This window comes from Mandrillus leucophaeus, unplaced genomic scaffold (assembly GCF_000951045.1).
Source record: "Mandrillus leucophaeus isolate KB7577 unplaced genomic scaffold, Mleu.le_1.0 Scaffold16, whole genome shotgun sequence".
Classification (NCBI taxonomy): domain Eukaryota; kingdom Metazoa; phylum Chordata; class Mammalia; order Primates; family Cercopithecidae; genus Mandrillus; species Mandrillus leucophaeus.
Genome location: NW_012101587.1, coordinates 5,085,622 through 5,113,121, shown reverse-complemented (window position 1 = coordinate 5,113,121; position 27,500 = coordinate 5,085,622). Strand labels below are relative to the sequence as shown.

General features: G+C 44.9%; 1 protein-coding gene across 3 annotated transcripts in view; it reads left to right on the top strand.

The window, feature by feature from the left end:
* The window catches only part of TSHZ1 (teashirt zinc finger homeobox 1), an 80,161-nt gene that overhangs the window by 11,190 nt on the left and 41,471 nt on the right, over window positions 1–27,500 (top strand). Inside the window, exons 1-2 of one of the 3 annotated variants that reach the window (XM_011975883.1) lie at window positions 22,698–22,744; window positions 23,356–23,528. The exons of the other annotated variants lie outside the window; for them this stretch is intronic. The gene's annotated coding sequence lies outside the window, so the exon portion shown is untranslated. Of the gene's footprint in view, window positions 1–22,697; window positions 22,745–23,355; window positions 23,529–27,500 lie in introns of those variants that run through there. 3 annotated transcript variants of the gene reach the window in all.

Sequence of the window (27,500 nt, the reverse complement as noted above, 5' to 3'; positions counted from 1 at the left end):
ATTTTCTCCTGCCTTGCTTTATTGTGACCTGGGAAGGTACTGGCATCAAGAAAAGCCAAATCTGGGCAAATAATATGACCATAAAGCACACCTTAGCATTACTGTGCTGTGCACAAATCTCCTTGAACTACCTTCAAACTTGGAGAATATATACATACGTGTATATGTTAATATATATGTATATATTTTAAAATTTTTTAATTGAGGGAAACTGCTATAACTCTAGAAAGTAATGGGAAATAAATATTCTAATAAGTATTCTAAGTCAGCCAGGAAGTGATTCAGATTGTTAGTGCTTGGTGCATTGTCTGTATATGAAACACTAATAATCTTAATGAAACTAGCGCACTGGCAGTTTTAAAAGGAAGCCGCGCACAAAGGTCTGTGTTTTGTAGCGGCGTGGCTTGTGTGCTTGTGTTAAAGGGGGGTTGTGCTACCTTGCAGCATTTTATTTTTGCAGCAGAAAAGTTGCCTGACTTTTTTTTTTTTAAGCAGGTATTGAACTTGTATTATTTGTCAATTTAAAATCAGTAATGAGCATTTATTTTAGAAAAAGGAAGCAGAAAGGATCTCATACCCAGGTGGAGAGTAGGTGCGGAGAGGGAGTTTGTAACTTGTCTTTTCTCCTCACTTTTCAATACTGGAAAAATTAGTGTCTCAGAAGCTCTCAAGGAGAACTGACTTAAAACTGCGACGTTCACAAAAGATCGTTGTCTCCTTTCTCTTCTCAACTCCTCCTCCCCTCTCTACGCAGAGCTCCAAGAAGCTGGTGGAATGGGGTCAAGGGATGGTCCAGGGCTTGGGGGCTCCAGGAGCTCAGGTTCAATGCTGGTGACAGCCACCCTGTCCTGAGATCATGGGAGGGGGCTTTCTGTCCTCCTCCTCTCTGGCTTACTCTGAATTATCCAAAATGAGATGCTAACTATTTGCTCCAGGCAGACTGTGTTTAAACCCAGTTCTCAAAGACTGCCCCCTCCACTCCCCTATTTTTTGTGGAGACACTTTCGAATCCAGTAGGTGCCCGTGTACATGGTAACCTAATCCCAAGGTTCTCAAGCAGTTTTCTGAAAGTAGCATCTTGTTGTGGTGTTTGGCTAAATTTCTGGGAGTAACTGGCTGAAGGCATTAGACTACTGAGAGTCTGGCCTATTCCCAAAGGGTCTCTGCAAATTAATCACCCTGTGAGCTAAATTTGTTTATGGACATATTTGGAATGGAGGAGGTCCACATGGGATCATTTCCTTCATTTGTTCTGCAGAGCACCTGCTCGGAGTATTCTGTGGTGCACCTCCCGCTCCCCCCAGCACTGCAGCACTTGATATCTCGTGATGGGTGTGAGGGTGATGATGAAGATAATAATACATTTATTCCTCAGTTCTTCCTGTTGGGAATTCACGGCACTCAGTTATCTCAACGAGAGTGGAGGCGGTACAAGGGATTTAGGGATACATGGAAATTATATATATATAAATTCGTTTGTCTGTTTCTATAGCAATTGCTTCTTAAAAATAATTTAGTAGTTTAATACAAAAGTGGTGGATGGGTTTTTATGTGCTCGTATAGGGAAGATTTTTTTAGTTTCACACATGTTCAGTTTTAATGGGTAATAATTACATCTTTGTATTTTGATGTCAGGCTGGTTATGAGGCCTAATTCTGCAGGCAGCCTCCTCATTGATTTGCTCCTAACTGCTGATTTTAGAGAGAGGGAGTTGCAGGCCAGGATCCCCTTCTGTTTTTCAGACAAGTTAACACATAAGTGGCTCCTTCAGTTCCATTTCGACAGACAGTTGCTTTCCTGGCCTGTCTTCTCCAGGCCCTGGAATCGAATATACATATGGTTTTGTGGTTGGGGCTTTTTTGAAAGACAGATTCCTTAAAAAAAAAATTGTCCCCCACTCTGCACCCCGCCTCTCTTGCTAGGCATCCTTTTCCCACCTCCTCACTCGAGTTTGTAGTTTGCAGGCCTGATTCTCTGCAGCCCTGGCCCCGCATGTGCTGGGAAGGCAGTAAAAATGAGCACTAATCAATCTTCCAGAGAGAAGCAATGGGCATTAGAAGGCCACTATCCTGTGACTAAACACACCCCCTTTATGGAGTGTTGGTACTAATAAAGGCCAGCTTATTACAGAGGCAGAGACCAAAGCCTGGATGAGGTCAACCATGACTGACAGTCATCAGTCATTCTTAATGATACTTTTTCCCGTGCTTTCTAAGGGATTCTGAGCAGAGTGCAAATCATTCGGGGTCATTCATAGTTCATGTACCCACAGATGGCAAAGGTTTTTAAAGACTTCAGTTTAAACTTGTAAGAAAAAAAAAAAAAAAAAAGATCCTCACTTTTTTTTTTTAAAGGAAGGGAAAATACCCCAAAACAAAACATAGATTTTTCTTATTGGAACACTTTCATGTTCTTTCAACCTAATAGATGTTTTACACACTACGGTGCTTGTGCATTATTAAAAGAGACATAAATTTATGTTTTATGACGTCTGTCTTCTTTAATTATTACCTTTGATGTCTATTGGTGACTAAAGAGAGCTTAACAGGATTTCTTTCTCTTCTTAAATTTCGCATCGTGAAACCCAGCTAGTCCCTGACAGATGTCTGTTCCTCACCTTCAGGATTATTTTATAAATCCCTTTCTGATGAGCGGAAGTGTCAAATCAAGGACAGGTCATAAAGTAAAAGTATAAACCTTTTAAAGAGAGACCTTGGTAATATATAAACATTCTGCACACTATCTGAATTTTTTATGGACTAAAGAAAAATTATATTTCAGCTGGAGGAAGGGAGAAGTTTAAACATCAGCCCAGATTTTAATGTATGATCCCCCCTCCCTGCACTACTCTTATTTATAGCCATCTAAGAAACCATTGGCTTTATCGGCTATTTTAAACATTTGGACTCGATTTGGAACCTGCCTGTTAATTGTCCATGTTTAAATTCAGAAGGTTGACTTTGAATCAATGCTTGCACACAGTACAGGATACAGGGTGGTGGGGAGGGGTGCAACGGGCATTGGTTGTAGGGTAGAGGCCTGGGTCTTTGTTCTTTCATTAATTTCTTTTTCCGTTTTCTTTCTCAAGCCTCAGTTTCCTTCTCTGTAAACAAAGGGCTTATATTATTAGAGAATTCCTAACGCGTGCTATTCTACAACCATGCGATTCATTGCACCCATCTTTGGCACCCCTGAGTTGGAGGAAGTCGCCGTCATGAAGCAACAGCTGTCCTTTTTTTTTTTTTTTCTTTTTTAGAAAAGCTGGTTGTGCCTAGAGAATTTGCTTTTGGTAAAATTTGCGTTTATTTCTACTTATAAAATTGGAAATAAGCTGAAATCAACAACTTCCGGGCCCTCCTGTCATTTTCATGTCAAGGCCTATGTAGACATGTCAGTGCACGTGAGATGCGGAAGCTGTACAAGGAGCATTCTTGGGTGTGGACGTGCATGGTGGGTGCACAGGCCTCTAGGAAATGCCTCCTGGGTTCACGGGCACCTTCAGTCATGGATGATGGGGCTGGAAACTTGCCTCTAGCTTTTTAAAGAAAAATTAAATATTTTGAATTGAATTCAGCAATTTCTTGAACACCTACTGTTTGCGAGTGAGGCCTGGCGGTAGGTGAGCATGACGTGGAGCTCGTGGGAGAGTTGGAGATGTGATCGCTTCTGTCCATGTGTCAGCATGATGGCCTGTCCACGCCACTTTCTTCTGACTGTGAGCTGGCCCATCTCTGTATGCTTGCCCCACAACCTCAGCATGCCCTTTGGAACATCAGAAGTCCCCCACAGCCTCAGCAGGTCTTCTGAGCACTAGAAATTAGAGCCCCACTGTCGTGGAAATAAACTCGTCATCACGTAGGGCTGACAATGAGACAGCTGACCATCCTCCACATTCCGAGCCTGAAGGGGGAAGGTTTGCCCAAGGAGAGGTGCTGCTGGGCTCACCCGCCATCCTGAGCACAGCAGACAGCAGTTAATGGAAGACTATATCCCGGTGGTGGGTTTTACTTAATGTTCTTTATTATGAAGAATAGTGATACCTCAAAGCCATAAATTTTTCGAGAGTAGCTTCTCCATGTTGATTTTTCTTTGGATGGGTTGCTTAGAACTGAGCCAAAAGAGAGACACTTGGTGGAGAGGCAGGTTTGCACTTTGCCCTGTTTTTGTGTACATGGATGTCAAATGTCAATTTGGTAAAATGTGAAGCTGAATTTATAAATCTGTGCTAAGCAATTAGTTTGGAAATTAGTACTATCTCTAGGAAAATCCCCTTAGCAGGCATCAGATTCAAAAGATGCAACTCAGTAGGTGTGGGGGCAAAACTGCAACATATTTTCAAGGCAAAATCTTACAAATATAAACATTATATGAAATATAAACATATGTTTGCAGTGTACAAGTGTCTTGCATATTCAAAGCAAATAAGTCCTGATTGGGGAGAAAAAAAGTGTTTGGATGTAGCCGTTACGTTTAATTTTCCTCACACAGTCAGTAGATAGTCTGTGTCTGCAAAGGATTGGTCTTTTCTTGCTCCCCACTCACCCAACTCTGTGGTTCTAGAACCTTCTATTCATTCCCATTGGTGAGCCCATGAAATCTTTGATTCCTTCTTGATTGCTCTCTGAAGACGCCTATCAGGCACTGTCTTATCTGTTTGTAAAGCAGCTCTGGCCCCAGATTTAAGTCATGGGTCTGGCTACAAGTTAGAGTGTGATTAATAATTGACTAATGTAGCTTTTATTTATCACAGGCTAGCACATTTCGCCATTACTGAGTTAATTTATGTTAAGTGTAAGCTGTCGTTCAATCTGTTTTTCAACTTTTTTTTTTTTTAAAATCCTAAGTCTATCTTTCACTTTTGGAGAAACAAAATCCTCATACAGGGCACAGACACACTCGATGCCAAAAAGTTGATTTCCTTTTCCCTGGAGCCATGCATCACCAGCCCTCCCAGCCGCAGTGTCAGCCCCTGACAGAATGACATGTGTCATTTATCAAAGGGGCCAGGCTGGGCCTTGGGAAACGCCGCCGACAAAGCCTGAGAGAGTTCATTTTGCAGTCCCTCCTACCCTCTGTGAACCCCTTGCCAGGAAAGCCTGTGATGTTTCTGTCTTCAGAGCATTACTGTAAGTCCTTCAACCTTCACAGAATTAACCCTCCCCACCTCAGCCTGCTGCAGCAGCTCCGAGGCCCTGCCTGGGAAGGTTTGGAGACCCAAAGGAGTGATGGTTCCAAGCCCAGGAACACACAAGCGCCTGGCTCTGTAGGGACACACCATGGAGTCCCGGCTTTCCCCACAGAAAGCATGCCCCTGGTCCCCCTGCATCTCCCCACTCTCTAGCAGTCTGTAAGGATTCAAGCCCTGAGTAATACTCAGTGAGACAAGGTCAGAGGCATAAAGAACCAGCAGCAAAGCGTTTCCCTGGTATCCAAATTCATAGGTCCCCCACTCCTGCGGCAGAAGTTTGGTCTTCTGTTTTTTTTTTAGAGTCTGCCTAATAAGTGTTTTACTCCAGGCTATTTTTGAAACCACCTACTAAACCCGATAGATGTTTCTTCTTTTTCTCTGTTGCCTAGAATTTGTAACCCCATTCCCGCCTTCATAAAGACAGTGATGAGGTTCGAGTCTAAAAGTTGCTAAAAAAGGATATTTTGGAGGAGGAAGAGAAAGGGCCATTTTTGCCCCCAGCTTGTTTACTTTTTATATGAGTTTCCAAACCGCTAGAAAACCACCAAAAAGTACAAAGGAAAAAAAAAAAATCAGCCAGAGGAGAGCATGGTGTTAAACTATAAAAGCATTTGGCTAAAATAAATTTTTTTTTTTCCCCTTGAAGAGTAGAGTTTTGCATTGTAATCATGTGTAAGAATGTGAGAAAAGTTATTGTTTCTCTCATCCCCGCCCCTTTGTACTTCGTACAGTCCCTACCACACTGAAGTTATTTACAGCATCAGATACCATTTAAAGAGATAGTGAAGGAGACTGTTGCCTTCGCCAGGAACTTTCCAGAAAGAAGTCCTATAAATTAGCCATTGCTCAGGAGTGGCTGTTTCCTAGGCGGAGCTAGCCCTTTCATTTGTCTGCATAAGGCTAATTTATTTTTGCAGCCAGATGTGGGCTGACAGCCATCACTCAGGGCTTCCTTCCCCCGCCGTTAGGAGGTCTGGAAGACAGTCACGTTCCCCATTTTACAGGATCCCCATCAACATTATTGAAGATGGATGTATCTTTAAAGCAAAGATTGATTGTGGATATCGGAGTTATGGTGTCATTTATCATGGTGAATATTATTTAGACTTGGGTTGTACAAGGCTGTAACTTGAGACACAGCCAGGGGAGGGACAACCTGAAAACGCGGATCCATGAACTTTAATGGATGGATGCTTTTTTCAAAGCTCAACTCACTATAGCGTGATTTACTTTTCTTACTGCAAGGAAACAAGCATTTCAGTCTTAAAGGGACAGCATGCCAATTGTCCTATTCCGTAGGTTCCACCCAGGAAGGCATTACCGAGGGCGGTCAGAGCCCAGGCAAAAATGCTGAGAAGGCGTGAATGCTGCAACAGACTCTGGCCACACACATGTGCATTAAAGATGGCTTTCCAAATGGATCGCCTCCACTCCATCCTTATAGGACCCTGATAGTGTTAGAAGTGGAGATGTACCCCAGAGCTCACCATTATCAGGGCAGCAGTTAAGATGCTATTTATTTGCAGCCAGCTAACCTCTCCTAAGTGCTACAGATAGTGGCCATTTATATTTAGGAAGACAAATGAAGCCCAGGCTCTCCCCTGTCAGGAGCATGATGCTGTGGGGAGAATGCACAGTTATCGTCACATGCCTAAATGTAGTAGCATATGCAACATAAGCAGTCTTGGTGACCTAATTAATATGAGTCTTTTTCATTTTGCTTCAGGATGGCAGCGTTATTGACATTTGCTCAGCAGGGAGTTGGTTCTAAGGGATGGTGGATCCAAAGTTGAACCTCTCAACGACTGGTCCTCACATCTCTAGTCCTTGAAAATGGTGGAGCGGGATGTTCTAGTGCATTCGTCCTTTCTTCCAGGAGCACAGAGCCCTGAATCTAGGCATTCACGCAGACACCAGGGAACAAGGCGCATCCCACTTTTATTTCTAACGGGATGCTTCATGGGCCAGAGATCTGGGGCTGCCGGTGGCTATGAGCAGCTTAGGTCGTGGCCCTTCGGCCACTAAGGCATTCTATTTGTTGCTAATGTTGCTTTATTTCATCTTTCCATTTCAGGGGTTTTGTTGCATGTGGTGGATAGAGGAGCTCTCAAAGTGAGTGAGGGGTTGGCCACAGTCAGCCCTGGGTGGGGCAGGTGTTGGGCATGTTACCCTGGCCTGCGGGCAGTCTTGTGACATGCCATCCCCAGGGTAATCCATGAGCTGGGCTTCTGGTGGGTGCCACCCGACCTGCAGGCCCTCCTCAAAGCCCACCTCAGCTTTGATGCTCAGAGAGTGTGGCTTGCACTCCAGAGCCTAAAAGCCCTCTTTGGCTTTTTAAATAGAGAAGGTTTCTTGGAATTGTACAGTCTATTAAATGAAAGTAACTTTCTTTCCAGGATTGATGCATCTCATCTTTGGGAGCTTCCAGTCCGATGGTGTGAACTCCTTTCTAGTATAATGGCACACACTGTACGTACCATGCAGCGTGTCTCTGTCTATAAGATTGCTCACTGACTTGTTCATGTCCTGGTGGACACTCTGCTCCATGAGGGCAGGGCCATCTTGTTCTCCTTCCACCGTCAAGAGCCCAGCACAGTTCCTGGCTCGTAGTCAGAGCTCCCGGTGCTTGTTGAGGGACTGAACCCCCTCCTTGGGGAAGCCCTAGCTCTTGCGAAGACAGGTGAGTGTGACAGTCTGTGACATGCGGTCTATGACGTGCTGACCCTGGGTGCTGGTGATGGTAGGTGAAAGAAGAAAGCAGGAAGCTGTTTTTGGTTTCAAAGTGCTAACCCGAGTCGGTGGACTGGTTTTTTGGAAACTACCTTCCATGTAACATCAATCTAACCTAAAAGAAACAAACAAAACCTATTGTAACAAGAAAAGGGGGCAAAGAAAGATGGTGAAAGGAATTGCCCACGCCTCCTTTTGAATGTTAAGTAAAAACAGGAAAATACCATCTGGAAAAATAATCTGTTCATCATTATGCATCTACTTGTGGAAGTGCTCATAATGGTGGTGATACTGGGTGTTTTAGAGGACAAATACCAAGACCTCCTCTCAATCCTATTATGGTTTATAGGTCTGTGTTTATTTGCAAGTTAAAAGCACATTCTTGGCCTTTTAGAAACATATGACATGTCTACAAACAGGAAGTAGTTTATCAAATTCATATGAATCATGGCGTCTATAATGTTGGCCGAGGTCAAATCATTACACTAAATGTATTGTAACCGTTATTAATGCACGGGGTCCCCTTCCATCTTTGTGATGTAAGACTGCCGTTTCCTGATTAAAAGCTGTATGGTGATGAGAAATTCAGCAGCTCCTGTCCGTCCTGGAGTGACTGACAGGCACCCGGGGCTGCCGTTCCTGCTGGAGCAGCATGTTCCTAGGAACGCACCTTACGAAGGGTCCTGAGCATCAGGAATTACAGGAAACAGGAAACAAAAACAGAAGTGACTCAACTTTCACAACCACAACTGTGCATCCATAAGGAGGCCAAATTTATCATGGCACATTATGGAGCTCAGCAAATGTCATGAAAACCATTGTTTTTTAATTTTTTTCTTGGAGAGTTTGAATGAGGTGATTTATGGTAGTTATTCATCTTAAGGGTCATCCATCAATTTTTAGTTGCTAGGCAATCAGCCCAGCAGCTGTTTGCTTTGAATCAAGCTGAAAAGTTGTCAGTCACCACACGCAGGTATGACCTTAGTGGTTGCAAACATCATGCGTGCGAAATTAAAGAGACGTCGTCTTTCTTCCCCGATTCCCCTGACTTCCCCGTGATTTGTGGAAGTGGTACGAGCCCTTCCTGGCTATTACAAGAAAAATAAGAACAAAGGAGTGCGTGGAAAATTTCTTGGCTGGAAACTCACAGATACTCTTCCAATGCTGTGCTTCACCCAAGTTCCCTATGCGAACCGCATAGGATGGATTATCGAAGTAAGTGCCATCAGTGGATGGGAGGTGAACCACTTGATTTATAATATTTAAATAAGATTTATAATATTTAAATAAGCCAGTTCAAAAAACCTATCAGTTCCCTTGTGGGGAAAAAACCAAATATCAGCATTTTCCAATGTGCGTCCCAGGCTGGAGACCAGCCCGATGGCGTTTTTGGGTTGGCAGTGGGTGGAAGGTGAGGAGATGTAGTTTCTCTCCAGTGGTGGAGGGTGGGAACTGTGCGTGGGCCTCACAGGCTCCAGGCAGATGAGGCTCTGTAGGTGCCTGGCCCCAAGTCTGGTACAGAGTGGGTGCCCAGATGGTGCCCACTGATGTCCTCTGCTGAGATCTCAGGCTGCTGTGCTGGCAGGGGCAGCTCAGGCTGGTGTGGCCGTGGAGCCGGGCTGCCTTTGCCCATTACCACATCACTGTGATCCTGCCTGGGGCATGGTCCTTCGGAAGTCATTTCCACGGGTGCTTGGTGTGAGTCTTTCTCTAGCCTGGAGCTTCTCCCCAGATCTTTGCATTTCTGTCCACTACATGAGAACACTGTGAGGCTCAATAGCATGGTTGACCCCGAGAGGACATTTTTAGATACCTGTTCCTTGCTGGCTAATGTATAAACAGTGTTTCCTGCCTGCACTCTGCAATTTTATTTATTTATTTATTGAAACAGAGTCTCACTCTGTCCCCAGGCTGGAGTGCAGTGGTGTGATCGTGGCTCATTGCAACCTCCGCCTCCTGGGTTCAAGCGATTCTCCTGCCTCAGCCTCTTGAGTAGCTGGGATTACAGGCACCTGCCACCACGCCCGGCTAATTTTTGTATTTTTAGTAGAGACGGGTTTCACCATGTTGGCCAGGCTGGTTTCGAACTCCTGACTTGGGTGATCCTCCTGCTTTGGCCTCCCAAAGTGCTGGGATTGATTATAGGTGTGTTCCGCTATGCCTGGACCACTCTACAATTTTAGATCTTCACAGGGCTTCAAAAATTATCCCTAGGAAGGAAAATAAGTGCATGTGATGCCTTATTTATTTATTTATGAGATGGAATCTCGCTTTTTTGCCCCGGCTGGGGTGAAGTGGTGTGAACTCAATAACCTCTGCCTCCTGCGTTCAAGCGATTCTCGTGCCTCAGCTTCCCAAGTAGCTGGGATTACAGGCCACCATGTCCGGCTAATTTTTGTATTTTTAGTAGAGACCAGGTTTCTCCATGTTGGTCAGGCTGGTCTCGAACTCCTGACCCCAGGTGATCCACCCACCTCAGTCTCCCAAAGTGTTGGGATTACAGGCATGAGCCACCGTGTCCGGACTTTTTTTTTTTTTTTTAATAATTGAGGCCAGATTTCCCTCATTTGAGAATCTTTCAAGCAGGAATTTTACTTTGCCTCTCAGTTGAGTTTTAATGTGTCTACACAGGTAATTTACACCAATAAAACCAAATCCGAGGGGACTATGTGTTGTATACTCTAGTTTAATCTTTTTACATTTGATGGTTTCAATGGACTTGATTTTGCTGATGGCCTTTTAGACCATGTAGCTGTAAGATGTTTTGCATGTATTTTGGGAAGTCTAAAATAAGTTTAATTTGGAGTTAGGTTTGTCTTTCCCAACTTTCCATTGAGAGAGAGAGAGAGATATATATATGTTATTTGTTTATTTAGTAGGTATTTCTGAGGGTCTGAAACACGTCCTTTTAACAGGTAGTTCTGCACATTGGAAAAGAGAGTTTTCTGATCTAGGCTTTTCAGTTTTCAGGCACCAGTTCTATTTCTGGACTCCAGGTCAACCCTGAAGGAAGTGGCGTGTGCCCCCAGTTCATTCACATTTTAAAGAAGGTCCCACATCTTTTACTTGAAATCCTTGGGGCCAGATATGTTTTGGAATTCAGAACTTTTCAGATTTTTGAAAAGAAATTTTGTGCATATACTGTATATTTTGCAACATCCTCAGCTTAAACATGAGATTTTCTACAGGTAAATGGATTAATAGTCACAATACTTGGGTGAGGAAAGACCGGCAGTAACTTCATGTCCGTTCTGGTCAGGTTAAGTTTGCCACGCACAGTTAGGAAGACTCTTCCAATTCTCAGGGCTGCCTGTGATGAGGGGACTGGGGGTCTGTGTTGGGGCATAGCCCATTTCACAGGATGCCTATCCCTGTCTCTGTAGGGCTGGTAGCTTGCCTGTGCCCAGCGGCCTGAGAGCAGTTATGAGCTGGGCCACAGCCTCAGCAGCTCTGGAACTCCGGGCTTCCGTCATCGTTTTCTGTGTCGTAGGAGTTCTCTTTGGAGTTTTCTCCCATGTTCACATACAAAAATGGTATCAGTTATATCTGCAGCCTGCGCCGTTATCTCTTTAAACCATCGAACTGTGGAAACATATTTTACATCCCAGTGTATTCTCACGAGTCTTATAAAGTACAATCTTTTCTCACTTTTGGGGGAATTTGGAATTAGTATTATAGCACACTTAGGAAAAACCTGAAAACTTCCCCTAACAACGTTCCAGTATGTTTCTGCTGATTTTCATGGTGAATATATAAATCTAGTGGCAGTACTAAAAAGAGCACCTGCCAATCATGTCAGCTCTGTTAAGAAATACAAGAAGACGGATGCCGATGTTATGTGTGTTGGGTGCGGGTCACCAGTCATTAATGTCTGAGAAGGACAGATGTGTTGGGATGGTTTCTTGTTTGATTTTAGTTTTTGGAGTAGGGGGACATAGTATGAGTCAGCCTGGTGGATTAATGTTGGAAAGAGAAACTACCTGTTTGCTGGTCTCATAATCCCTTTCCTAGTGGCCTTCCTTTTTGAGGAGTGATGTGGGGCTTCCTCACACTTTTCACTCGGAAGGACTATTGCACACTTTGAATTGTTGAAGTCCACAACTGCAGCGCCTTTTTTTCTAGTGAGCATCTGCACGCCTGGCCTGCGCACTGTGGAGGATGCGGTTCACTGGGTGGGAAGACTGTCTTTATGCAGTGGTTTGGGGGGATTAATTAATTGATTTTTAGATGCATTTACAAACTCTTATGGTGACTCGTATTTGCACACATGCCGATGTCCCTTCTTGCCATCTTCAGCACTCTTTGAAATGGAGGCCCACACTGGAGGCTTTGTTCTTTATATTCCGTTTACCATCATTTAGAAGATACTAATTTTAGATGGGCTCCTCTCTACACACAGAGAGAGAAGCTGAAATATATTCTGCAAGTGTGGGGAACCTTGCATGGCAACAGCCACATGGCCAGTGAATACATGATGGCTGCAGCCGGAGCCTGTGGGCCAGAGAGAAACAGGGCAGCCTGGGAGCCCTTTATTTGGAAGTGGGATTGTGGGTTCCCTGCACAGCTTCTCCCTGCGGCCGCCCTGGGCCCTCTCCTTAACTCCTTCTTTTCCTTTCCCTGCTGTCTTTCTTTCCATCTACTTCCTTATCTCTCCCTGCCATCTCCTCTGGCAATTTTCAGTGATACTTTAGCTTTAGAAGTGTTCCTCGTAAAGTTTTTGCACAGTTTTAAAAGTTATAATATTTTGCAGCATTTTGTGCTCTTCAGAGGACAATTGCTCCAAAATCTAATAAGTCATAATAAATATAGTTCCGGAGGACGGGATAGTGGCGATGCTCTGGGAATAATAACTGCTTTGCCAGGGCTTCTGCATGGTTATTTGAAAGGTTTTTTTTTTCCCCATTAAATTTTGCATCTTTTGTATATGAGATGGCCTTCATTATTGCGTTTTTATGGTATTTGGTTGGTTACCAACTCCAATTAAAAAAATGCTGTGAGGTTCTGGATATTTCTATTAACTTCTCTCTTAAATATGACATGTTCACACATACATATTTCTATAAACTTAGTTCAAGGGTATCAGTAAAAATATTTTTCCTCCTCCCATTTGCTGTTCATAAAACACTCGAGGGAGAAATTGTTTCTGTGATATTTTAGATGGGTTTTACAATAAATTTTAGATATTGTGGTGCACCGCAGTGCCTTTTATTTCATTTTCTCAGTAGAGCCAGCGCATCGAAAGATTTTGTCTATTGAAAAACTGCTTTTGATGAGTAATAATCATTAGTTGTTTTTTTTTCCTTCCAGTGGTAAAGGCATAGACCCCAGCCCCCAGGGTTCCTGGGACTTGTGAGCCATCAGCGTGTCACATCCGTGTCTTGAGAGGTTTCCATGCATTACCTCCTGCGCGTGAATGTGAGGGTTTAATCAGCACGGCCTTCCTGAGCATAAATCATGCTGCCTTAAATCCTTCTCGGAACCAAGGCGGGGATGTGAAATAAGAAATAAATATTGACATTAAACGTTTAATCCCCTTGGTTTCCTGACATGTGGTGTTGGGTCCGTTATGCTCATTCTTGCCTTTCCGGAACCTTCCAGGGGGACTGCTGGTCGTGCGTTGATGCCGTTGGGTAAAGAACCCTACAGCGGCTTGACCTCAACATCCAAACTTCCCAGCTTTGTACCTGCCGAGAGCGCGCATCTTTTCTTTCACTGTTAGATTTCTCAACTATAAATTGGGATGATGATACCTGGGACTGATTCCTACCTTGTGGAGTTCATGTGCTTATTTCTCCAACTGCTGGCCCATTCATTGGTTTATTTATTCAGTACATACTCGTTTTGAGTACTTGCTTGTTTCTAGACAGTTCGAGGACAAAGAAAAATAGCTAAGAAGGTCCTTGAGGTAATGGATCTCCCGGTATAGCGAGAGTATTTTGGAGACTGAAGTGGTTATCAATATTAACTTTATATGAAATATTTTATTATGCATCCTGTAAACATTTCATGGAGCAATGAAATAAATGTTATCAGGACTGAATATGGGAAACAAAAACTCCATTTTCCAATTCATCTCCGCCGTCTCCTCCTCCATGGCTCCCCATGGTTCGGCAGCGACCTGCCTCTGGCCTCTGCCTCCTCCAGCGTCTGTCCCGCTCCTTCCTGCTCTTCAGCCGGCTCTTCCGTTCTGAGATGGGGAGGCCACTCCTGTGCTGTGACGTTCACACTGTTTTCACCGTCTTCAGGCTCTGCATTTCAGGCCTCACCTCCACACCCACATTGAACAAGCAAGCCTGCGTGATAGGAGGCGTGCGTGTGTAAAGTTTGTGGGGTGCTGGCCACCACCCTGCAGCCCCGCCGGTGTCTAAGGGTACCTCCCAAATCTTTCCGCACCTGACGATGCGTGTGCGTCTCGGCCGTTCTTCCCCCTGACCTTCCCACGAGCCATCCCAGGAGGTACATGGGATTCTTTGGGCAGATCCAATTCTAAGAGGTTCCCCTTTCTTTAAATCACACCGCATTATAACTGCGTCTTCCTTGTGCCTCTCACTAGGAGGGAAGGGGCTGGGCAAGAAAATGAACAGCTGTCAGATGCACCTCTTCTAACCACATCCCAAAGTCGCATTGGCACCTTTTAGGTTATAAAACACATGTAAGGGATGACTTTCATTCTTCATTTATAAATATTAACGGTAGCATTCTTCTGTTTTCAGTGTACCCTTGCACAGTGCCGATATCTGATAATAATAATAGCTATAATAATAATAACAGCAGAAAGTTTGGAATTTAAACTCCATGGGGACAGGGGTTTTGTCCGTTTTGTTCATTGCCTATACAGATAGTGCCTGGAACACCAGCAGTACTGCCTGGCAAATGATAGGCACTCACTAAGTATTTTAGAACTGCTGAATTGACTATATTCCTGACACACTCCACTTGCGTTATATAATTTCAGTTTTATAGTTATCTTATTATTCTCTTCATTTATAGAATGAGGCTTACGGAATTTAAGGTTCTATAAATAGCGCACATAGGTTGATGTTATAAGGTTATAGAGTTAGACAGATATGGTCATGTCAGTTAAGCCCGGGAAGGCCTGACTCCTTGACCTCTCAAACCATCCATAGGTTGTTAAAGCTTTAATTTTTGTCATCGGTCTCCCTAGACTTTTTCTCGGGTTGTTGTGGTGGGGAATAGCACTGGGCTAGGATTCAGCGTAGCTGCGCGAGCCCTGGCCTTTCCACTAGGCAGCTTCTGGGTGGCCGTTCGTGCCTCGGTTTCTTCAGACGTGTCAACAGTGAGTTCAGCCAAAGGATCCTGAGATCTGTTCTTGACTGAGAGTTGCGTGTCAGGGTGGTTCCTGTACCTTGGTGTGAATCTTTCTGTTGCTGTCATGTTCCATGTATGAAATAAGAACAGGCAGGCCGGGTGCGGTAGCTTGTGCCTGTAATCCTAGCACTTTGGGAGGCAGAGGTGGGTGGCTCACTTGAGGTCAGGAGTTCGAAACCAGCCTGGGCAGCATGGCGAGACCCCATATCTACAAAAAATACAAAAATGAGGCAGATGTGGTGGTGCATGCCTGTAGTCCCAGCTACTCAGGAGGCTGAGGTGGGAGGATCGCTCGAGCTCATAATGTTGAGGCTGCAGTGAGCCATGATTGTGCCACTGCACTCCAGCCTGGCCAACAGAGAAAGACCTTGTCTCCAAAATAAAATAAAATAAGAACAGTCACATATCTTACATGCATGCATATGTATGTGTATATACATATATACACACAGGCAAACGTATGTACACACCTTTTTTGTTTGTTTCCATTTTTCTCTTGCCGGTGACTCCAAGCATTTGTAGGAGAGGCTGAGTGTCCTTGCTCACATCAAGCTCAAGGGTGAGAAATGTTTTTGGAAACAGTCCTCATTCTGAATAACTCACCATGCATCTCATTTATGAATTAGACTGAAGCCTTCTTTCTTTCTTTTTGTTTTTTGTTTTTTGTTTTTTGAGATGGAGTTTCACTCTTGTTGCCCAAGCTGGAGTACAGTGGCGCGATCACAGCTCACTACAACCTCTGCCTCCTGGGTTCAAGCGATTCTCCTGCCTCAGCCTCCCGAGTAGCTGGGATTACAGGCATGCACCACCATGCCTGGCTAATTTTGTATTTTTAATGGAGACAGGGTTTCTCCATGTTGGTCAGGCCGATCACCTCGGGTGATCCGCCTGCCTTGGCCTCCCAAAGTGCTGGGATTACAAGCGTGAGCCACCGTGCCCGGCTGACTGAAGCCTTCTTAAACGGGTTTATGCTTTGCTTGGAACTCTCCTCAGCTACCTCCTGGTTCGTGCCGTATTTGCAGCTGCATGTGAGAGATGGAAGCAGAAGTTTCCCCGTGGGCACTCAGGACGCTACTGCGTGCAGACATGCTCCGTAGACTAAGAGTCGTTTCTCTGGACACCCTCTAACTGCCGCGGGCAACTGTGACTTGTGATGGACTCCCATCAGCGAGGTGTGGATGCGTAGCAGAGTCATTGTAGGCAGCTCCTATAGCCACCTGTGTGGGTTACGTTGGAAGCTCTAAGATGACTAAGAATTGGCACACTGGGACATGCAGTCACAGTGATCTGGGAAAAGCACTGGCATGGATGCTATCTGGTTTGTTTTCTGTGCAGGGGGAGTGTGTTCTTGGAGTGAGACTAACTGAGAAGATCTTATCCAAGACAGGGCCCAGACTCTGCCTCCCCCAAGAGCCCCTCAGTAACGGCATCAGGATGAAGACTAGAAAAGTCTGTGTGTTTCTGCAGGGTTTAGTGCTGGGGGAGGAGCTAGGACTTGGGGGGAGGGGGAGTGTCTTCTTAAGAAAAGAAGTACAAAATCATGAATGCAAGATGAAGTATGGGAGTGACTGCTTGTTTAGTATGAGAAATAAATCACAAAAGAGCAAATCTTAAAAAACTGAAAACGTGGCAGAATCTCGAAAAATAACCTGATTGTTTGTTGCCTGACACATCTGTTTTCCTGCATGTTTGGTTGCACAGGAAGGTAATTCAGTCATTCCTTTAGCCTGGGTCATGGAAAGTGGTTGTTTATTCCTGATGGCTGGGTCCGCAAAATACCTGGCCTCACGCACTATCCAGCTTCCCCTCTGCAGTCTGCACAAGGCTGCAGGCCCACGACGCTGCCCGGGCAAAGAAGCTTGGGGGCTGGGATGTGGCCACCCAAGATGAGAGGGGCAGTGGCAGCATCTTCCCCTGCCCAGGAACAGCAAAAGCACCATAGTTCTGCACATTCTGGAAGCCCACATGGACACAGGGTCCCCAGGGCTCTGGAAGGGCCAGCACAGGCCAGGGACCCTGAGGCCTCACCCGTGTCAAGCAAATCCACCTCTGTTTAGGACCCTGTCTACCACGATAATTGTCTTTGTTGTGTGAGTAGTTGATACTTCTCTGTTAACGTTTTTATTTTATTTTATTTTGATTAAAATCTCAGGGGAGCCTCAAATGCATTTCTTAAGAAATTATATAATGATTTCATTGTGGAAGAATATGGACACCTTGACCATGTGCTTGGTTTAATTTGCAAAATTAAATTTTTGTTTTAAACTCTTGGTTATGAAAACATCCTTACCCTCTCGAACATACCTCCTTGAGTGAGATTAAAGTCGCAGTCCTTTGTTTTTTTAAGAGACTGGATCTGGCTCTGTTGTCCAGGCTGGAATGCAGTGGCGTAATCATGGCTCACTGCAGCCTTGAACTCCTGTGCTCAAGGAATCCTCCCACATCGGCCTCACATGTAGCTGGGACTACAGATGTGTCCTACCACACTCAGCTAATTTTTAAATTTTGTTTTGTAGAGGCGGAGTCTTGCTCTGTTGCCCAGGTTGGTTTCAAACTCCTGACCTCAAGCCATTCTCCTTTCTCGGCCTCCCAAAGTGTTGGGATTATAGACATGAGCCACCATGCCTGGTCCCCTTTTTTTCTAAAGGATTTTAGGTTTCTTCTCCTCTAATAGGGCATGTACATTTATTTTGGAAACAGTGAACTCAAAGCGTTGAATACGAGGAGGCACCTGATGGGTGCTGGGGGCAGCCCAGCATGCTTCCACCATTTCGGGAAAACTCTATTTCTTGATGTTTTTAACATGTGTGGCAGGGTTGTGGTCATTTGTTTCCCTGCTTTTGTTGAATGTGATGAATATGGTAAAAATAGGATTAAAGTGTTTGATGTCCCCTCCTTAAGCCCAGTGATAGAATTTATCCTTCAAAGATAAATTATGACCTTTTAACCTTAGGGAATATAACTATCCTTGAAAAGTTTAACGTCTTAAAAAGTCAATTGTAGTTTTAACAAGCAAAGCTAAAATTTGCTTACCGTTGACTAAGTACGGATTTAGTTTTAAAGGCTGCCCTCTCTCTCTCTTACACATGGTTTAGGATGTCAATTTCTCCCCGAAAGTGATGTTTCTTAGAAATTTTAAGGATAGTGAATCTTACAAATTTTAAGGATAGTGAATCAGCTTTTAAAGAAAAAGGGCATTGCTCCATTTTTTTTTCCTTTGGCCAAGCTTGACATTTTTGTGATTATACAGATAACGTGAAGTGTAGAATTTCTGGCTAGGGTCCCGTGAGTATCCAAAGGGTTGAGTTGCTTGTGTGCTGTGTCCTGCAGTGGGTCCTGCCCCCAGGTGCTCCACGAGCCTTTCCTTGCTGTGAACAGTTGAGATTTTATTATCTCAGTCCGTGGGTTTCTCTCACCTGGAGCACACTCTTTCTCTCCACTTAACAGCAGTACAGGTTCCTGTTTCAACATTGTCTCAGCTGGTCCTCCTCCCCAATGGGGGCGCCCATGAGCACCTTTGATGTTTCTGGTTGGTCCCCCACTTAGTTCTGTGCCTGTGACTGCGTGGACACTCCCTGCGCGAGGGTTTCCTCTTCTCCTGTACCATAAGGTACTTCAACAAAAGGATCCCATTGCACAATGTTGCAACCATTACAAAACGCAAACCTACTCAATTTTGATCTTGAGAATCACTCAATAATTTTTAACAGCCAGTCAAACCTGCTATTTAGTTAAATGCATTCAGAACCGTGGCTCATTTGGGAGTGTTTGTCATTTGTAAGTGTGTGGTTTGGTGTAGGAAGATGAATTCACCTGCTGGGCTCTGGGGGCACCTGCTGGGGTACCTGTACCCTGGGCAGAGCCCTCATGACATTTTCTGGCCATTAGACAGTCATTCGCCTGTTGGCTGCTCCATGACAATTTTGTTTTCGATCATCAATCAACAGGTATTTATTGAGCACGTGCTGTTTTGGATGCTGGGAGCACAGTTTCACAGAAAACACGTTCCCATGGAAGTGGGTCATCTCTCTAGTATGCACCCGAGTGCTCTGCAGCTTGTGGGGTCCAGAGTCCGGAGTGGGCGGGGGGTCTGCTCCTGCAGTCCTGGCATGTTTCTGGGAGTAGAAGAGCTGTGCTACCTCTCCCCTGTAAAAGCGGTTGGTAGCCTTGTTGTGAGCTTGCAATTCAGATGGCACCATAGGACTGGCTGGCTGGGGCCTGGCTCTCCTGTGCCATCTGGGTGGCCACTTGCTGCACTGCTGATGGGGGCGGGTAAGTCTCCCCTTCCGCATAAGGAGTCGCGGGCCCGGGGTTGGCGGGGTGTGTGTCTGTGCCTGCAGGTGGGCAAGGAAGCCTGGGGAGAGAGTAGCTGTCCGTGGATGGGGAGGGCCACGCTGGCCATTTCCTTCTGTAACTGGGCTACTAATGTTTATTCCATTTTGTTTATGGTTCTTTTAGCCAACTTCTTCCTTATTTAGTGAAATTCATAACAAACAAGTACAAATTAAAACCATAAACAAACCAATAGTTAAAACAACAGACATTTATTCTCTCCCAGTGTTGGAGGCCAGAAGCCTGAGATCAAGGTGTTGGCAAGGCCAGCCTCCCTCTAAAGTCTCCAGAGGAGAATCCTTCCTCCCGTCTTCCAGCTCCTGGTAGCTCCCGGCAGTCCTGGGTGTCCTTGGCTTGTGGCACATCAGTCCAGTCGCTGCCTCCGTCTTCATGTGTCTGCCTTCTTGTCCGTGTGTCCTCTTCTCTGTCGTAAGGTCACGAGTCCTTGGACTTAGGACCCATCCTGATCTAGTATGACCTCACCCCAGCTTAACTAATTATATCTGCAAAGATCCTATTTCCAAACAAAGTCACATTGTGAGGTTCTGGGAGGATATGAATTTTAGAGGATACTATTCAACCCATGACAGATACCAAAGGAGAAAATTATGTTATGTCCTGTCATTTGGGCAACAGCCTTTATTGAGGACGAGGTAGAGAAGTAACCCACTCTGAATCACAGATGTGCTCAGGAAACTTTGTCAAGAAAACAGCCATTAATTTGGTTTGATAACCAATAGTTGTTGATAACCCAAGTTATCATTGATGATAATAAGCAACTAACAGAGCATCCTCTTGACCACGTGGTGTTTAGACTTTGGCCGTTGCTGGCCCCACGGTGACACAGGAAGGAACTGGCTGTCCCAGTAGGGAGTCATCACACCTACAGGCGCTTACTCAGCAGCTGCAAGGAACCTATCACTTTACCAGGTGGGGAGGGTGGCACAGAAGAAAGGTCCCCAATTGCTTATCCTCAAGAAACTTGCACTATTGTGATTCCGTGGTACATGTGAAGCAAACAGAGGTCAGTAAATAGGTGGACCATTTGTCATTCTGAATACATTTCCATGAAATTTGGAAGCTCATTAGCAAAATATTTCTTTTGTTTGATTTGGGCATATTGATTTGGATATCATCTTCAAACAAAATGGTAGCTGATGTCTGCTACATTCATTGTAGACATCATATAGCTGAGAAGTTTTTCTGCATAGGGTCCAGTGTTTGTAGAGTAAGTATCATTAGAGCTGTCATTACTAGATTTGGTGATGACAGAGATGTGGGCAGTTCAGCAGTGAGCAGTGGTGACTTAAAGTGGGAGAGGATTGGGTGAAGAGGATTAGCTGATTGTTGCTTGGATTTTATGGCCATAATGCATGGCATTTCCATAACTTATACTTACCTGTTCCTAATATCCTTGGGTCCCGAGTCTTGAAATTCTTTGCTTTCCAGTTCTGTCTTCCTCCATCCCAAGAGGGACCTCCTAGTGAGCGTGTGTTGCTCTATCCTGCGTGTTGCTCTGCTGTCCCTGAGGTGCACACACTGCCGGTACCGTGGTCCTGCAGGAGAACAGGCCCAGGGGATGGGGCTTGTGAGGTCTGGAGGTAGATCAGAGAGGTCCTGAGTGCAGATACCTAGAGCGCAGCCTGGGATGCAGCTGGGGCATGGCTGGCACCTTTCTGTGGGGTTCTGAGGCCAGTCGGGGACAAGAGGGGTACTGCAGGCTTACCTGGGCTGGCCCATTTTAACTCTTCCTGGACTTTTGTATCACCCCTGGGTAGGGTTGTTACTCACACCATAAAGTGGTGTAGCTCCCATGGTTTCCAGTTCATTCTTCCAACAGCCATTGTTGAGTGTCTGTCATATCCGAGGCATTCTCCTGGACATTTTGAGAAATGCAGTGATGAGCAGGATGGATCTTGCCCTCAGTGAGCTTGCAAGTCTTGTTGGGGAGAAAGACGCACGTGTATACCTCTCTTAATGAAGTGGAAAGTGATAGTTACGGGAACATTCCAGATAATTTGTTATGGGGAGTCAAAACCCAAAAAGATGCTACTTGTCTGGGTGGGCTGTGGGGTGGGGAAGATGAGGAGATCAGGGGTTTTGTGGAGCAGCGGCTTGTGTGTGGTTTGAAGGATGAATCAATGTGGATTTGTCATTGTAAGCAGCAGTTGGAAAAGGGTCCCCTCCTTGTGGCATTTGTTAGTGGATTCAGTAGGACTAGCTGAGTAATGTTCAGATTTAGAAGAATGACAGGCACCATGTATTTTCACCTGTAACATCAATCTTTTAGCAGCCCTAAATTAGCCTGAGAGTCCAACATTTTTTTATGTACTATGTGTGCATAGTCCTCTTTTGAGTTTAACTTGGATAGTTTTGCCTTTCCTCAACATTACTAATACGGTCTTGGTACAGACTTTTCAGTTATAACACAACATGTACGTCCTGAAGGAACAGGGCTTATGGAAAAAATAGAGCTGGGGCCAGGCTGCTCGAACTCCATGTAGCTTGGAAATAGTATAAAAAATCATAAAAAATACATGATACATTTCTAATACATAAAACAGTATTATGGTAAGTATGGGGCTTTATATTAGGAAAAAGATTGTTGGAAGGGGATGAGGTTGCTGGACTAGCTAGATCGGAGCAGAAAGGAGCAATTGGAAAGCAGGTCGAAGATAGCATGGTGGAACTGCACTGTCAGGGGAACAGGCATTGTGCTCGGAGCTCTGGGTTCCCCTGCACCCCCGAAAATTCCAAGGCTGGTGACCTTTGCCGTCGGTGGCCCTTCCATGGTTGTGCCCCTTTTAACTCTTGCTGGACTTTTATATCACCCCTGGGTAGGGCTGTTATTCACACCATAAAGTGGTGTAGCTCCAATGGATTCTGGTTCCAACAGCGATTTTTGAGTGTCTGTCCTCTCCAAGACATTCTACTGGACATTTTCAGAAATGCAATAATTTCTTAAATGCAATGATTTCTCCGTGATGTGGCGCATTCCTATGCTGGAAAAACCATGTGTGAACCCATGGTCTGTCACCTAGACTGATATGACAGTGGCCCTCTGTTGGCCAGTGGAGGAGGCGTTGGCCTGGTTACAGAGCCCGCCTTCTGGCAGGTAGACCAGGTCCGCCTTCTCCAGTGTGGTTGGGCCAGAACCCCAGGATGGTGAGCCTTTCTTTGTGGTTGTTGCTCTGCCAATCTTGAGTCAGTCCTTGCTTTTTCCTGGCGTAAAGTGTTTTGGGTATTCTGTGCTCTGAAGGCTCAGTGCAGCGTTGAGCTTCAGTTCCTCGTGTTTCCTGGGGGATGAGGTTCCCTGTGAGTCTCCTTGTTATGACTTGAGACAGTGGATAATAGTTACAAAAGGAAGTCTTGGTTTAGTGAGAGCTGGTTCAGGTGGCTGAAAAACACGACTGTTTGACCGAATTCCTTTCAAAGATTTATAATCCAGCCCTAAATATGTGAATGTTTCTCTCTTCGCTCTCTCCTCTCTTTCTTTCCACCTTCCCCCATCTCTCTCCCTTGTATGTCTCTGTCTCTCCCTCCCTCTTTCTGCCCACATGTCCCATCTTTCTCTGTGGACACTGAAGGAGAGAACTCTTTTAAAAGTTAATGAACGAGTTGCAGTGGAACCCTATTAGATTTTCCTTCCATTAAATGCCTGCTACAGACTTTTAATGGATGTTTTAACTAGGCATTGTTATCAAAAGGACTGTTGCACAAATTAAAACCAGGCCCACAATCTGTGAAGAGAAACCGGATTTACTTTTTGCCTTCAGGTAAAAAAGAAAAATGCATGGAGGAGGTGAACTCCACATTGATATTTTTAGAAGTTGGATGTGAGAAATAGCCAGTGCCACCTGAAGCTATGGAAACAAACAGGAGCTTGGACTCTGCAGGCATACCTCTTTTTAAAGTGAAGACATTTACAGGAACCCCTGGATTTTTAAGGGTATGTCAGTGTTAATTTTTAACTATTTAATTGGTATTTAAATTATCTTCTTAGTTTGTACGATGCTGCTGTGCGCGTCCCATTTTTAAACCTATGAAGCTCTCTTAAAAGGAAAAGGTCAGGCTTTCCAGGTGCCCGCCGCCCCAAACGTGGGCTGTCTCCGTGCAATCACTGCAAGCGTGCAGAATTTTAAAAACTGCCAGATTTTTGGTTTCTCGTTTTGTTCTGATTGATTTTATTTTAGCAAATGTACCCCTTTGTCCCTATAAAATTTGCTTAGTCAAATGACAGATTTTGTGTTTCACATCCGGGAAGTCGTTGTCTTATCCCGGCAGGTCCTGGAGTGTTCTTCTATTTCTCCATCCACAGTTTTACGATAAAGTCACTGTCAGTTTCTATCGTAAATTAGTCGTAATCATGGTGCTTAACAAAAGTTGCCAAGTTCTCAGTGGATGCCCACTGTGTGTACCGTAACAGAAAAAAAGTTGTGTTTTCTTGCATTAAGTGTCATTCTGATTAGTCTTAGTGTTAAATCTTGGTTAGCACTTGGCTCTGACTTCTACAGATACAATGCTCTGAATCAAGTAAGTGCCAGGGGAGCGGGCTTCCCCTCTTCCCTAACAATCAGGACCTCACTGCCCTTCCAGGCACGTCACCAGCACCGAAGTGCCTTTACCTTAGCAGCGTGGATTCAGCCAAGACCTACGCTTCACGTTTTGCTTCTCGAACGCCGACATTTTGAAAAGAAAGTCAAACACAGAGCATTTGTTAGTTGGGCAGTTCCTACGAAAGACCAGCTCCAGTTCTTTGGAAGGAAACTGGCCAGATGCATGCACTGTTCAGGGCTTGTCTTAGTGCTAAAGTGTAGCTAACGTGTATGGCAAAGGTGAGGAAGTGCTGTGAGCTTCATGGTGGAGAGCGTCCCTTCTCATCTCAGGGCAGTGGGGGTGATGATGGGGGCCCTGGCTCTCTGTTTAACCCCTGTTGGGGTGTTTTTGGTTTCTGGTTTGTGTGTGTGTGTGTGGGGAGGGGGGGGAGAGAAGCCATATCCCTATATCAGGTCCATCAAAAACGCACCCCAATGCAGACCTCCTGATCCGTTGATTGCCTGCAAGCTCAGAGCACACAGTGATAACTGAAATCTCTGAGAGTAGATTTAATTTTATGAGCTGCATTATCCAAGAATACTAAGCCGTGGAGATCATGCTCAAGTCATGGGGTTTAAAGGGGTGATGGCTTCAGTTCTCTGTGTGGGGGAAGAAAGCCTGTGGCCTTTTTTTCTTTTTAGGCACAAAGCTAGTTTAATTGAAAGAATAATTTGATTTGCTGCTGCTACAGCAGAAGAGCTTGAGATGTGGCAAATTTTCTCTCCTTTCACCCAAACTCAAGAATTTAATGCTAGCAGGTGAACTTCTGAAGGCTGCTATCAAGTATACAGAGACAATAACTGTCTTAAAAGCAGAATTTTGTCAATATTTTTTGCTGTGGGCCAAAGAACATTCACAATAATGGAGTACTAAAGCCCTGCTTGAAAATGTTGTAGAGGGAGCGGGAGTGGAGGATTTATTCCAAGTTTGAGCCTGCAGTGTTTTGGTGGTATATATGATTTCTGAATAATCTTTTTGCTCTAGCAAATGGAGGCACCCAGATATAATTTTCTGTTCAGGAAGAGCATTTGGTAGACATTGCTACCCAGGGTCACTGAACTGGAAGTGGCGTAGCCTATAGTTTCTTTTCAGTCGCCGCATCAACCCACCATCGACTGTACACCTTCACTAAATGCCAGTGTTTTCTGACAGATGAAACGGGAGGTGGAATGGCCAGGAGCGGGCCATGGGGTCAGGGCTGAGGCGGTGGGCCTGCTGCTGGGGGAGGTACTCCATAGGGCCACTGCTCCTGGCAGGGGGTGCTATGCTTCTTCCCACAGTGAGTGGAGTCCCTTTGGTTTTAAACATGCCATTTCACCATGCTTTTGTAGAAAGTTGGTTAAACAGCAAATTGCACAACCCACAAAATGTAATGGCCTTTATGACTTAAAACAGATGCTAGATTCAGTTGCGTGAATTGCCTTGCCCCTTAAGTTATCTTACTTTGAAAAGAATGATTCCCTGAAATTTCATTTTGGAAAACGTTGTTTCCCTCATTCTGCTTATGAGAACTGGTGCCTACATTTTTAATGCTGTTTCAGTAAAGTGATTTTCTGATATAGGCAGAGGTGAAGCCATTTTTGTAATTTTTCCAGTGTTCTCCGTATTTGGTAGAATTAGAAGGGAGAGACGGAGGAGCAGTCACACACACATATGTGAGCACACACACACCTACGGCAGAGAAGCACAGCTTTGTCCTTCTTTTGAAGTGTGAAAAATATCAGTGACCTTATCATTAAATGTACTTGTTGCTGTATTTATTTGAAATGTTCAGACTTTTTTTTTCTTCCTGTTCATTTTAGTGGAAAAGGATGATAGCAAAAGATTTTATTTATTCAGAACCACAGTGCAGGCAAAGTGAAAGTAAATCCTAGGCTTCCGGTGCATTCAGAAACCACAGTAAGAAAGCACTGTTTTCTCAAATATAAAGATGAGCGCACTAGCCAAATAATTTTTTTGAGGAGTTTTGGAACAATAGAAGCCATCTAGAACTATTATTTGAGGCTATGTATGAAAAATATATGTGAGCTTACAAAAATGTTTCTCATACTGGAAACTATGTATCCATCAGACACACAAGACTTTCGTCATGTTTGTGGACGGTGGTAAGCAGTGTAGCTCTGTGATAATATCAGTGGCCTCAATAATTGTATTCTACTTCAAGTGTAAGGCTCTTATGTTGGTGCGACTTAATAATTCTGTTCTTACTGAAGACTTTTTCCCTTCAGAAATACCATGTGATGAAGTTGCCTGTGGAAGGTGATAGAATTGTATTCACCCTCAGGTTCGTCTGGAAAGTCAGATTGTGGCCCACATGTTTTCTTCACGCTCACCTCTGTGTGTATTTCAGGCATTACCTTGTGATTGTTTAGATACTCTTTTATCATTATACATAATCCAAGGGTTATTTATCATAAAATAGATTGAGTAATGCTGAACTCACAAATATGAGGCTGAAAATGTAAACACATTTTTGTAAGTCCAGTTGACAGTTAATTAGCCAACATTAATGGAGGGTTGAAGTGAAAGAAAATAGAAAACCACAAATTTCTAAAAGAAATTTTTTCCCTCATTTGGAATCCATTTTATACGTTTATTGGAAGCTAACGTTTCAGTTAACTATGACATATAGATATACGTTTACTTGCCTAATTATACTTACTGTTAACAATACATCATGTGTTTGCCTGTGCGTCCAGCTTTGCCAGTGTGATGGTTTAATTACCCTCTGTGGTGTCTGCACGCTCTGCTAAGTCTTGTGTGGAGGAACGGTTAGAAATAGCCGCAGAGGCAAGGATTCAGAAGCCGGTGTGCTGTGAAGTCATAGGGTCACCCACCAGCAGCAGTGCCAGGCAAGCCCCCTCCACGTGGGAGGAGGCCCAGGTGCCTGCTTCCTAACGTGGGGCCCGAGCCGGGCACTCTGGGGTGGAGAGGCCTGGATGGGAGCCCCAGATCCGGGCCACCATGGTCCCTGGGCTCCTGGGGGTAAAACTGGGTCCTGCACCGCCCTCCTGCCCACCCGGGGCTCCGAGCTTCAGGCCCTGGCTGCTCTCTGTCCCTTGCTCCTGCGGCCACCCAGGTCCCACCTGCTAGCCGGGCAGACTGTTCAGACATGCATCCTTCCCAGTGGTCTCCCTGCAACTCCTCCCGCGGAGACCCTGGAGCCACACGGGTTGAGAGCCCTGGGCACCTTGCCAGCCCCCGCGGGGTCCCGGGGAGAGGGTCACGCCCTGTGGCTCCACATCGCTCTCACCCCTGTGGCAGGTGGGGGCAGCTGGCCTTCTCCCTGCCTCACCCCTGCAGTAGGTGGCGCCGCGTGCAGGGG